Raw genomic sequence first — 14,340 nt, 5'->3', positions numbered from 1 at the left:
ACTGACAGGATGGGACACACCAAGGCCGTCTGTGGGCTGTCCTATTGAGGGTACAACGATTGACCATTTCCTGTGTAAGGGTTGTGTCCCAGGACCGTCACCCTACCCAGTTGTGTTTGTTGTGCTTGGGGTTGTTGTGTTATCGCTACCTGTTGTTGTGGCAGTGAATATGTCTGTGGCTGTTGTTGTGTTATTAGTTGTTGCTGTTCATTTCCCTGTTGCAACGTCTGCTGTTGCTGTATGCCCTGCTGTTCCTGTGTGGGCCTTGGTTGTCCCTGTTCGCTCCATGATGGTGTTCCTGGTCTTACTCTACACGTGCGTGACATGTGCCCTACTAATCCACAACTCCAACACACCGGTGGTTCCCTACTCTGCCATGGAAAGCTTCCTGTGTTGTCCTGGTATACTGGTTGTCCGGTGGGGTAGGAATTTCTAAGTCCTCCCACCTGCTGTTGTGTGTTATATCCGTATCCTCTTCCTCTCATAATTCTTCCTCTTCCCCTGTTGTAATTATAATACCCAGCTCCTGGCATTGAGTATCCTCCTCCCATGTTGGTCGTGTATGGTTGGAGTGGCGGCACTTGTTGTGTTATAGTCTGTGAAGGTGGTATTTGGGAGAGATCTTGTGCAGCCACTACTTGTGTGGGGCTTTGGGTCATTGTTGTAGGTGTAGTTATAAGTGCCCCTTCCATTGTGTATTTAGTAAGTTTTTTCTGTACTAGTTTAGCCTCTTCCGTTTTCCTGTCCTCTTCCTTTTGTTTCATTTTTCCTTGCCATGTTTCCTTGCCATGTCCTGCAATGATGCACTATTGTCAGTTGTATTTCTGGCCATGCTTTTGCTTCCATTCCCACTACTTTCTTCATTTTTTTCTGAACTCCTTCTGGGAGCCCTTGTACTAGTATATGATAAAATATTGCTGGTGTTTTGTCCCATTGTTCTCTAGTTTCCATGCACCACTTCTCTTGGATTTCCTGGATATAATCAACAAGATCTTCATTCTCACGCATCTTGCGTGAGGTAATTGCTCCTATGTCTGATGTGTCTGGGTACTGTACCCTCAGTGCCTGCCATAGTGCATGTCTGCAGTTTGCGAATGGTGCCCCATCGTGCGATGTGTTTGCTATTGTTACCCCAGGGAATCCCGCTCTCTTCCAAATATCATACGCTGCATCCCCTAATATCGATATTAGAAGGCCCTTTACATCTCCCACTGCCAGTTTCTGTCCTGCGGTGTGTTTTTCCATTTCATATATCCATTTACCCGCACCTCCACTTAATGATGGGAGCCTGCATTTTATATTTTCTTTGTCTGTATGCTTCCAAGGGACGTACTGTGGTCTAACCCCTCCCCTCTCCAGAAGTGGCATTAAGTTGTGTCTCGTTTTATCCCTTGGGTTCCATAAAATCGAGTCCTCACACCCCTCCTCTTCTTCCCTCCCTCCTACATCGTCAATTTCGTCCGTATTTCCCATACTCATAACTCTTTCTTCTCCATCTTTTCCCCATCTGCCATCATTTCCTGTATTTAATGTGGGCGTGTGTATTCGTCCTTCCTGCCTGCGTCTAGGGAGGTCTCTAAGCCGACCTGCATAGGGTGTCAATTTGTTTGTGAAGGGCGCAAGTTTGATTGTACGTAATGAGCGTGAGGTGGTTGAGCATGTGGGGTGGGATGGGAGAGGGTGTGATGGTGACGGTGTGGCTTCATGTGTCTGTCTTTCCGCTATCCCTTGCTCTTCCTCCTCACTTCTCTCCAATTCATCCTTTCTCCTACAGATCCATGGTGAGTCTGTATTGGTCCGGGTGGTGTATAGTTTACCTAGACTTTCCCTTTCACTGTTTCTTCCTTCCTTCTCCATTCCTTCTTCTTCCTCACTACAAAAGTCATTCACAAACGGCAGCCCCCACTCTGTCTTTTTCCCCTTGATTGTTACTGTTTTTAAGTCTATTAGGTCCGGTTCTCCCTTTTCTCCTTTACCAACCGGTCCCCCTTTGCGCTGATGTTGTTGCTACTTCTGCGTCTCTATACACATACCCCCGTACTTCACTCTCCCTTTTCCTACCTTCTCTTTCCCCTTCATTTCTCTCCTCCATCTCTCTACCAATTTCCTCCCTCTTCCTTTTTAATTCCTCCATTACTTCGCTACTCACCTTTTCCAATATCCTTTCATCTTCTTTCTTCCTTTCCCATCTTACCCTCTCCCTTTCTAATATACTCTCTATCACCCTCCCTTCTTCGTATTTCTTAGTCGTTTCTGATAGTAATCTCTTCTTCCACATTGCCATTTCCTTTTCTTTCTCTTCTTCTTCCCTTTTCCTCTCTCGTAGCACTGCTCTTGATACCCTTTCTACTGCTGCTTTTACCCTTTCAGCTTCTCTCCTTTGCTCCTCAGTTCATTCCCTTATTTTTTCCAATTCGTTCTTACCTTCTTTCCTTCCCCTCGCTCTCTCTCTTCCCTCCCTCTCGAGCTGTTTGATCAGTTCATTCTGCTCATCCCTTAACTCTGCTAGTCGTTCCTCCAAAATCTCTTCCTTTTGTCATAACAGCTCTTCCCCTCTCATTCCACTCTCCCTGGTATTATCCTCGTCTATTTTCCTTACTACCTCCTTCTCTTCTCCTGTTAATGAACCTCGTAATTTTAATAGTATCTGCGCAGCTACCCACTCATCATGTCCTATTTCCACAGTTTGCTCTTCTCCAGTCCTCCCCTCCCCTGCTGGCATCTTCCTATGAGCCACATATGGTGGCGGGCTGTATGCCGGGTTCGAGTACCCCTCAGCCGCCCTTAACTGTCCCCTTTCTATTTCTCCTAATTCTCTTAAAGGGTACAACCCCCCTCCCTCTGTTTTCGCTACCTTTGCTAGGGGTATATCGTTGCTCTGTTCCTTTTTTATTTCATTTTCTTTTGTGTTATTATTCTTTTCTCCTCCCTCTTGTCCGTTCCCCGTGTTCTTTGGGTCTTCACTCCCCTTTTTCCCATTCTCTCCTTCCTCCTTAATCTCTTTTTCTTCCGGTATTTCCCCCAGAGTGAACATTCCATTTGGTCCTGGTCGGGACCCTTGGAACATCCTCCATAAGTTAAACACCTCCACGTGGTTTGTCAACTTCTTCCCTTTGTATGTATTATGCAGATGGTTTAATAGTGAATGTTGGGTATATGGATCGAAGCTACCATTAGGCGGCCATGGTGTTATCATTTTGTTGTCCGTCCCCTGTGTCCATTCTATGCTATACTTGATCAGTTTCTCCCTATGGGGTGACAGTGTGGTACATATGTGTTGTAGTGGGGTAGTGAGGGTGTTCCCCCACCCTCCCAATCCTGTCCCGTGTGACATAGTAGCGCTCCACTTGTTATCCTTCCCCTATTTGGTAGCTATTATCTTGCTAACACTTACAATACACAGCCTTATACCTTTACCTGGCCCCGTAAATTTGGGGACTTGCGATAGTCCGCTAAGGAAAATTATTAAAATATAGTATTTACATTTGTATATTTTCTTCTTTCTTTCTTCCTTTACACAACACCCTTACGGCCCCATGCGGCCGAGGCGCACGTAGCCCCCTGCGGCTGCATACCCCTAGTGACGTTCTTATACAGTCTCCCTATTTTCATTTGCTCCTCCTCCTTCTTCTACACTCGCTGTGGCCGGCGTTCTCCGTGCGCAGCCACGTCCCCCGTTTCGCCTTTCCCCGATCAACTCATTACCGTTTATCTCCGTTTCCACTCCCTTACCACAGTTCTCTTCCCCACCACTCTCAGAAAGAAAGATGCCTTGTGCTCGGGATATCCTATGAAAGCCCTTCTGGTGACGTCACCGATCTCTTCGAGCTACTGGTAAGTTCTTCACATATTCTTTAAGTCCAAAATACACTTGCAATCTACCCCCGTTAACCTCACAGCTGTCTTCCTGTCACTCCTGGAACAAGGTAATCAATAATATAATCGGACTCCGCACGCTGCGTCGCCTCGCGTGTGATACGCCCCTCGACAGGAGGGCTTAACCAGCCAATTATCTTCCGTATTGGGCAACTAACTAGCTACCGCCTACAGGGAAACGTCATCTACCTATCGAGTTTCTTGCTCGAACAATAGGGATCCTCATCTACTCATTGATCAATAAATGCCAAATCGTAGGAAACCACACACACACCCTTACACGTAGTCGCGACCTAGGCCAATCAGTGTCTACGAGCGGCCGCACGTGATGTTTTTGTGCTCCACCCCCCATCTCTCCCGTAACGTAGCCGACTGCTCTCGCACTCGTTCGGCTACCATTCATTTCATTGCCAACACTAAATTGTCAAACCTTCGCCGTGCACCTGTGCAACACCTCCCACCTCCCGTTTTTAGTTCCTCCCCCCTCCTTCACAATTTCACGTTGCTTGTTGTGCGTGGCATGCTCACCAAGTTCTCTTGATGCGGGGCCGCTCAACTGCGTGCACCCCTCCAAGCGGCTCGCCACCTCCCCTCGTCTGGACCACGTCTAGACACTCGCCAACCGCGGGCGGGATACTTCTCAACCGGCTCCCGAAGGCCAATATCCGGATTGCGCTGTCCGGTCTTCTCGCAGTTCCGCGATGGTCCTGTAGTCCTCAGAAGGGGGCAACGCAGATCTTAAACAGATCTCAGCAGTGCCTCCAACTTGTCGGGGGGAAATTCTGCCGGGGTCGGCCGGGCCATCCGTAGACCTCCGGGCAGGGAGGCCCCAACTCCTCCCGTATATCCCAAAAGAGATTGAGACACACGCAAGAAGCAAGGTGACTCTGCTGTTTATTAGACAAAACGGCAGGGATGGGTCAAGGATTGTACGCGTCCGTCCTGACACACACACAATCGTGGGGCTCGCAGGCCCTTTTTACCTTAGTATGGCGTGCTACTTGTGTCATCTAACAAAGTTTAGCAAAAAACCTATTTCCACTCTGGATTGGTTACTCGAGTGGTAGGGTTAGTATAGCATACATATAGAGAACGGTATTAGGGGTTGAGGGTTAGTCAGGTGATATACTTGGGCTGTCCCTTCAATTTGATACATGAAAATTGTTACATGAAGACCTCTGAGGATTGGTCGATGTTAATGGCGTCAGTGATAAGGGCCCTATGTTCTGATTGGTCCACTCGCGAGCCTCCCAGTCTGGGACTATCGCTGTTCCCAGCTCGCGGTGCACCTGTAATTTGCTACAATGTTTTACTATGAATAGGTGTAAACAATGTGAGGATTTATTCATATGTTGGGAGGTCGACTACTCCCACTGCTGCAGATGTCCAATGAGTCTTTTAATTGTATCTGCCTGTGTCTCGAAACGTGGGATTCAGGCATCTCCTTCCTCCTGGGCTTGGCATCCTGTCAGGTTTGGCTTTGTCACGTGAGGTGGGACCGTGTTTGAGGCAGAATTCAGCACAATTAATATTGTTTTTCCCACTGTGTGCCTGGCTTATCTTGCAGGTACGACCTTGGCGTCGGCTTGCAGCGTGCGAGATTGCAATATCGTGCCCTTGGCGGTGTGCTTTCGCCGGGCTCATTCTGCAGGGTCAGCAACCGAGCTCTTGCTCATTCAATGTTCATGGAAGCTTTTGCTTGCGGCCTACTTGGGCCTGGTGCATAGGTGGAACCATTTGATGCAGAGCACTTTAGGTTCCGGTATCATATTGCTCTATCCTCAGTATCGTGTCTCCGTTATATTCTTCATTATGGTACATGGTTCTTAGAAGAAGCGTGAGCAAGCCTTTTTAGATAAGTTCATTATGCGTCTTGCGTTTCTGCATTTTGAGAGCCTATGTGGAAAATAATAAAGATGCACGTCCGTGGGTATGTCTGTCGCCTACGTCATAGCACTGAGTATGTTCTTCGTGTGGATTGGTGTGGGAGTGTCCAGTGTGCATGTTTGCACAGGTGTGCTGACCGTTGGCTAGGTCGTCATGGCATCTCTAACGACGTGTAGGTTTAGTCGAGTTGATCCATGCCGCAGGTGTCGGCATGGGCAGGGCGGGCTGCTGGACAGGTAGGTGGGCACATCCGTATGTTCCTGTACCAGGGTATTTGGTCGTCTGGTAGATAGGCAAACTCCTCTTGTGGCGGGTGTCTAGGCCGTGATCCTCTAGGCCAAGCGCGAGAGGGGAAGGGCGGGAGTCTGTTCTTCCATTCTCCCACTTCATGACCCTTGACAGAGCAGAAGAAATTATTAAAACAACCAGACCAAAGACAGCAAGGGTGAAGGGGCCCCTAGGGTACCCTTGCATAGTGGAAACAAGGCAAATCACCACACACGAACAGACACGTCAGGCACACGGTTGTATTCCCAAAAGCTAGGGTTTATTGCAAAGCAAAAGAAGTCTCAGCTTGCCAACTCGGTCTAACGCCCCGCAATGTGTGTCTCCCGACCTCGAGGAATGCAAGAGAGCAAATAACGTACATCAGTTACGTATATACAAAATGGACATCCTGCAATCAGTCATGACATGTTCATTACGCCCATTGTACAGTTTCTTTGAACTGGGTCTGATGATTGACAATTTCGACAAATATGACACCTTTAAACATCTATTTTAGCAATAATATGCAACATTGCGAGCCTAGAGACATATTTCTTTGTTGAACAGAACACAGTGCTTCTGTTCTTGCAGGCAAGCTGCGTACAGGGGAAGAGTCGCATTCCAGGCCTTGCTATCTCCTATTTGCTATTTGTGTCCTGGGAGCCAGCTCGCTCTGCTGGGCTTAGGAAAGGGGGGCCGTAAGAAAAGCATAATTCAAGCCTTTAGCTGTTTCTTTCTAGCATTTCTACCATATTAACGAGACTGGCTGGCATCAGTGAAATTATTAAATGCCGTGTTGCTCTCCTCCAAGGCTATATGCGGGAGGGGATTGGGCATTCCTCTCTGGGGCTGCCTACATTATGTTTCAACGAATAACTCCTGGCCTCGCGGCCTTGCTCTTTCGCTTTGAACAACAAGGTAATCAATGAAGCAGAATAAGCAGAATAAGCAGAATAGGCTTTCGGCTAAGCCATTTTGAACAAAAAGCAATGAGCAAACATTAGTGAACAAAATGGCGATTCTAGCTACATCAAAATGGCCGCACATTAGTCAAACTTATGAGTCTGTATTTCTGACGTTTAGTGCATGAGACGGTTGGTCGTCGGCCAATATGATACATTGCCATTGGTCATGAGAGGTATCTATTTTTCTAGACTGACAAGGGAAATGCAGCAATTTGTGGGCCTCTGCAACTACTGCAGGGAATGGGTCTTCGATTATAATACATATGTCAGGTCCCTTTGAAAAGGACTCAAGGAAGCACCGAAGGATGACAGTGATCTAGCTCGGACAGGTGAAATGATAGAATCAAGTGAAAAGCACAAAACCTGTGTTAGGGATCCTCGATTGCAGTACAGAGTTGTTCTTATTCTTCCATTCAAATGGAGTAGTAATGACAGCAGTCTTCACACAGAAAACTACCCTGGGACATGAACCACTAACATTTTACAGTGGGATTCTATATCTAGTAATAAGAGGGCATTATCCCAGTGAATAAGCATTAGCAGCAGCAGGCTTTGCAAGTGAGAAGTCTACCAGAATTACAATGGGCTGTACAGAAACTTTATGTGTCAAACATGCCCTGTTTGCCATCCTTGAGAAGCCTAAAAGCATGTTAACCACACAACGAGCCTCTGGTTATGAGGCAATTATATCAAATCCAGCGATCAATTGCTAGATTCATAGCAGAGCCAGCAGAGGAGGGAGACTACAAGCATGATTGCATCAAGTATACTGAATATCAGGACGAAATACCACACGTTAATAAAAATGACCTAGGAGGGAGGAAGTACTCTTAATTGATGACTCCTCATCGATCGATTAAAGCACAGGTGAAAGGCACATGGGAACGGTCAACATAAAAGTAAAACTGAATGACAACTTTCAAACAGTGGCAAGTGCGAGAAAATTCCTTTGCATTTCGTGGTGCAAGCAGCAGAATTGGTAGCTATCATTTTAGCACTTGAGACACATGAAGAAGAGATGTTATCAGTATATTCTGACCCTGCCTACATGATGTTAACAGTACATGCATGACTGTCACATTGGAAGAGGTGGGGCTTCTTACGCACCGACAGCATGCCAGTACAACATGAGCCACTATTTAACAGGCTCATAAGCGCTCTACAGCGCCCATTGGCCATCGCTGTGGTGAAGTGCACAGCCCACACTAAAGGTACAGATTGATTTTCTGTGACAACAAGGCAGCTGACTTAGAAGCGAAAAGAGCAGCATATTTTCATGAAATATCTGAATTTGATACTGCACCAAAGAAACAGGAGCATGAAACATGGTAATAAAAGATGGCTTCAATGCACTAGCCATAGCCCACATTATCGAGTTGCAGGGATGAGCCCCACCAGAGGAACAAGATTTGTGGAAGAGACGAGGTGCTCATTGTCCCCCACAGATGCAATTTGGTGGCAGGACAGCACCCGAAAACCAGTTAGGATTACTTATGGTAGCATTAAATCAACTATACTACTCAGCTCACCCAACACAAGAGTGTCTTTCAGTCTTGATCTCGGAAGAATGGTTTGTGTCAAATCAGGCGGAGCACATTGCCACCTTTATTGTAAATTGCTTAACCTGTCAATAATACACAGCAGGAATTTCTGCCAAGAGTTCTGAGGACTTGCTGAAGGACTTGCTGGAGATGTAGTTTGATGATCGTCTCTTGCGGTACACCCTTTTCTGCAACTTATATTCTGATAGGATGTCGTATGTGTGGGGTTCTTGAGTTGTTCACTGGGGTGCAGAGGACATTTCGGTTGGCACCTCTCCCCTTCGACATCGCTTTCTGGGATCACCATCAGGGCCGAACGCAGTGTGGCCATGGCACAGGTACCTCTCCATGACGGTGGGAGGTGAAGGTATGCTTGCTTGCCGCATACCCAGTAAGTGTCCATTAATGATGCTGTGCCTTTCTTCATGTCTGAGAGGATGAGTGTTTTGTTGCAGTGTTTCTTTGATCCCATGGACACCTTCCCTTCTCCGTGAAAGCAAAGTTCATAATGTATTTCTCGTTGTACTTTGATGGGTTTTTCAAGAGATGTTACCCAGGTTAGTTTGGCAATGTGTTGAGACCACGTTGGAGTGCATGTTTTCTTGACCCATTGAAAATGTTCTTCTGACAGTCCTTGCAGATTCTGCCTTGCACGTTATTGTCTCTTCTTGCCACTTATTCTCTGCAAACATTGTTCCTTTGATGATAAAAAATGGTTCTTTCATGCAAAGAACTCCTTGAGGTTTGCTGTTACATGTTCTCTCATTCTGCAGCAATTGTACTGTTGCGGTGTGTGCCTGAATCCTACAAAGGGCTAGATGAACAAGACACTGGGCATCTGACAAAGGTGTGTTTTGGGGTATGAGAACTTTGGGCATTCCAGATGCATGGGGTATCAATGAGCAAATGTAACAACTTTCGTTGGTCGCCTGTTTAGCCATGGTACTCATAACTGAATACCATTCATTAGATTGGTTAGGCTGGCAGGGGTCTTCTACAGCATCTAATCCCAGGCCATGGTATGCATTCTACCTTTTGCGTTCCGCCCCCCTTTTCCGTCTTCTATTCCCCCCTAACCCATTACATAGCTTTTTTACCTTTGATATCATATAGGAAAAATGTCTGTCCATGTTTCATCATTGTATTCACCATTACTCTGCCAAGACTGTGAGGTTGAATACAGTTGTGGGGTTGAGGCACAGGGCTAAAAGTGCATGTTTTCACCATCTGAGGTAGGTTCCCTGGTTGTGTGCATATGTACATATGGCGATACTGATACATCAAAAGTTAGATTGAGAGAGAGAGAGATAAAGAGGCATTACATTTATTTAACCATTTTCTCAACTTTCATATACACTTGATAATACTGTACACAGTTTCAAAATTTTGCATTTGCTTTTCTTCTTTCCACGCTTCCTCACTCAGTCATTTATGGATACTTTTGCTGCTTATGGCACTGCACTTTCCTGCTCTTGTGGCTGTTTCCCATAGGGCACTGTGCTATTGTGTGCTTTTCTTATGTCAGAGAGGTGTATCCAGTATTTCAGGCCCTTAGCCTTCACATCAGAAGGAGTGCAATACACTACTTCATAAGGGTCATGACATTTTGGAGAATTCCATTTCTGCACACAACTGCACACATATACACTCTCTCTGGGCATTAACTGCAACATTGGACTGTCTGATGCTGGGGTATTTGTATCTGTTTTTCCTTCTCGTGTGAATGGGGGCACTATCTGTTTAGCTATACTTCGCACAGCTCTTGTCAGGTATGTAAGGTATTCTTTAAACTCTTCCCCCAGCACTGTGGCAGTACTGTGAGCGTCTGATGCCCACTGGAGATAGTTATGTTTGAATGCATCTCCCATCACAATCGCGTGCAGGGACAAATGATGATTCTTACTAGGCTGCATTCTGAGTTGGAACAGTGCCAGGGGCAGGCAATACACCAAATTCTTTATTAGGGTGTGAGACAATTTGGAGAGTCTCCTTTTAAGGAGACTGTTGATCTTCTCGACCACCCTGTTCACCAGCGGGTGGTAAATCGAACATAGTTTGTGTTTCACACCTAGCAATGATGTCACTTCTTTGAAAATGTCATTTACAAAATGAGTACTGTTATCTGAGCGTATAACATCAAATATTCTCCACCTGGGGAATACTTCCCTCACCAGGAACTTTGCTGCGCATTTTGTGTCCGGGTGTGCATAAGGTCCTGCTTCCACACAGCGAGAAAAGGGGCACACTACCACAATGATGTTCCTTGCTCCATTGCATCTTTCGCCCATGTCTGCATAATCTATGTGTAACTCTTGGAAGGGTACAACTGGGCGAGGCAGTATTCCCCGTAGTGTTCTAAGGGTCATCCCTGAGCTGTATGTCTGATGTGTTATGCATTCTATTATTAGTTTTGCAAGGTGTTCTTGGAGGTTTGAAACCATTCCTCCTGGATGTCTGCTGCTATGTGTTGCTTGGTAACGTGTGCAGGGAAAAGTTGCTGAAATGCCACGTGCAATAATTCTACTCGCATTATAACCTTTGCCGTCATTTCTTGATGCCAGAGGAGGTCTGTGGGTGATTGCTTGCACCCTCTTTTCACCCATATTTCCTGTTCTTCTATTGGGGCACGTCTCTATAACTCAATTATTTGCGAAATCGTGTGGAGTTGTACCCTTCTCCTTTATCGTCCTGTGTGTTTGTTTCTATTACACATACTACTGCTTGTGGTTTGTTGAAGTACGCTGCTTCTTTTGCAGCATCTTATGCCTCTGTGTTCCCTAATGAAGTAACGTCAGTGTTATTGGTGTGGGCCTGGCATTTCACCAAAGCAAAAACTGATGGCTCAGCCAATGCTTCGATGAGATCATTCAACAACTGCATGTGCTGCACTGGAGATCCGTCTGCTCTTCTGAATTCTCTTCTTCACCATCGTGACAGCCCAGAGTGCACCGTGCTTGTCACCTATGCCGAGTCAGAGTATATTGTCACTGCACATTCCTTGGCTGTGTGTAATGCTTCAATCAGTGCTATTAACTCTGCCACTTGTGCAGAGTAATGGGAAGGGAGATATTTTTGCACTATCACCTCATATTCATCTCCTTGCACTCTCAATACTGCTGCTCCTACATGTTGTTCCCCTGTCTCTGGATCAATGGATGCGGATCCGTCCATGAAGTACTCCTCACCTCTTTCTAGGGTGTTTTCACTGGTTTTGGCAATATCGCCACCTTCCCCCTCATAGGTGGCGCAATCGTGTGCTTGACGGTGTTCTACTGTACATTGCTGGGACCAGGGAAGGGCAAGGAAGGCATTCCCCCTACTATTGCAAGAGCAGATGGTCCCTTTCATCTGGCAAACCGACCCCCTCCTTCTTATCAGAGGCTTGCCTGGTTGCACGTAGGTGACGTTAAACCCCCTAAAGGAGAGATCCCCATGCCACAACTCCCTGAAGAAGGAGGTGAAGAAGAGACAACAACTATGCAGACAATGTCGACCACCCGAGCCAACCGACCACCAGAAGAAGGTAAAGGACACTGGTTCCTTGTTTCTAAATAACAACAAAAAGCAATTTAGTGAACATACCGTCCAAAGATCATACCTGCACACAACATAAAGTAGCACTTTCACAAGGTGAAAAAGTAAATACACGAATGGCCCAATTCATGTAATCGGGCGCAGAAGGGGTGCGAGGGCTGCGTGCTGAGAAGGACATTGCGCAAGCTGTGGTGCAGAAGATAAATTGTGTGCCACACGTATTCATGGATTTCAAGATGCTTTACTAGCCATTGCGCAAAGTAACAACAAGCTGCAAGAGGAATGGCCCCCAACATGCCCCCATGCACAGCAAAAAGCAAGTTAAAGGACTAACAGGGCACAAGCCTCAGCGCCATCCGTGGCCCAGCATCAGCACCCCAGAGAAAACGTGTGACAAAACCTCGTAATCCCAGGCCATACCCCAGCAAAATCACGTGCCCTCCCTCGCAAGCCCAGCCTGTACCCCAGAGAAATCACACAACAAAACGTTGCAATCCGAGGCCGCACCACATAGAAAACGCGTGCCTTCCATCGCAAGCCCAGCCTGTACCCCAGTGAAATTGCACAACTAATCCTCGCAATCACAGCCACACTCCAGCTAAAATGTGTGACCTCCCTCGCTAGTCCAGCTCGTACCCCAGTGAAATTGAATGCCCCCTTGTAATTGTAGACTACACCCCTTACAAAAACATTAGTTCCCCCCTACACCGTTGGCACCCATTCTGACCACATACTCCACCTATTGCAGATGAACCACTGTAGTCCACACACCAGCCCCCTCACTATGTGATAACCCTCAAAGGCAGCCCCTTCCAGACGGGACACCCCCCCAGGCAGCCCCCTCCAGATGAGACACCACCCCCAGCCCTCCCCACCTGTGACACCCCAAACAGGCAGCCCCCTCCAGATGCTAAACCCTTGCTGCCATGGGATTGCCACTTTGGTCTGAGGATGACGGTGCAGACATGGCAACCCCCAAGGCAGGTGTGGGTGGGCAATGTGGTCCTGGAGATGGGCTGTGGAGCGGTGGTGGTGGTATGGCATGTGGGAGTCTGGTGAAGTAGCTGACGAGGTCACAGAGCCAAGGACAAGAGCACTGGCAATGGCTGGACAGCAGACACTCAAAATGCAGGGCAGGTGGGCAGCAGGCACACACACTGGGCAGGCAGATGCAGATGGCTCAGTTTGAGGCAGCTCAGGACAGTAGGAGGCAGATTAAATGGCTCGGAGGCTGGAGCCTGGGTCTTCCCTGTATTAATGCGTGGAAAGCCAGAAACAGAGTGACAGTTACTTTGCACGTTTGAAATTAGCAATTACACTTGAAATCAAAGGGGAGGCCCTCAGCACGTAACTTACTTGACACGTGCTGCACACTGAGCATGACAGATTCAGGGATCCATAAGTACTTGTAGAAGCATCTCCAACCATACGTGTGAATGGGAGTAGATGTACAAGTGGAATACTACGATTTTTGGGTGCCACGCAATTCGTCTACTTCAGTGACCATACAAACCTCTTGTTTGGTGGTGGTTTTGCCTCCATGCATATCCGCTTCTACTTTTGTATTTTCAGAGGCTAACGGTGAGTCGCATACACATTGTTCATACTCTGGGTGCCCCTGTGTATCGCGTACCTCTATTCTCACCTTTACAGTGGCTTTCCGGGGTTTGCGAATGCATTTGTTGTGTTGCTGGGTGCCACTGTGTATCACGCAATGCTTTTTCTTTTCACTGATGCTATCAATGTCTCACGTATGCAATTTTTCTAGAATTGGGGTGCCTGTGCATTACGCATCCCATATTTCTGTCACCTGGGGTACATTTGAGCCTTGCTGGACCACAGAAGTATGTTTTGCATCATGTACACTGCCCCCTCACTCTAATTGCCCAGGACAATTGCTTGGTGTGCTTTCCATTGTTCACTTACACCTGGAACATGAGTGGAAAGGCCGCAAGAGGGAGAGGTGGCAGAGGTGGCCAGGGTCAGGCTCAGGGACGTGTAGTGAAAGCTGCTGTCCCAACCCCAAGGGAACAGGGACATGCAATTGCAGCTGCTGCCCAGCCCCAAGGAAAAGGGACGTGCAGTGGAAGCTGCTGTCCCAGCCCCAAAGGGTAAGGGACGTGCAGTGGAAGCTGCTGTCCCAGCCCCAAAGGGTAAGAGAAGTGCAGTGGAAGCTGCTGTCACAGTCCCAGTGGGTGATGCCATGCCCCAGGCCATTAGTGGTCTGGCATATGGGGCCCTGAGTCGTCACAGCCACATAGGGTCAACAC

The sequence above is a fragment of the Ambystoma mexicanum genome, chromosome 5q, assembly GCF_040938575.1.
Source record: "Ambystoma mexicanum isolate Mex_15411 chromosome 5q, UKY_AmexF1_1, whole genome shotgun sequence".
NCBI classification, from domain to species: domain Eukaryota; kingdom Metazoa; phylum Chordata; class Amphibia; order Caudata; family Ambystomatidae; genus Ambystoma; species Ambystoma mexicanum.
Note: the sequence above shows the minus strand (reverse complement) of the source record.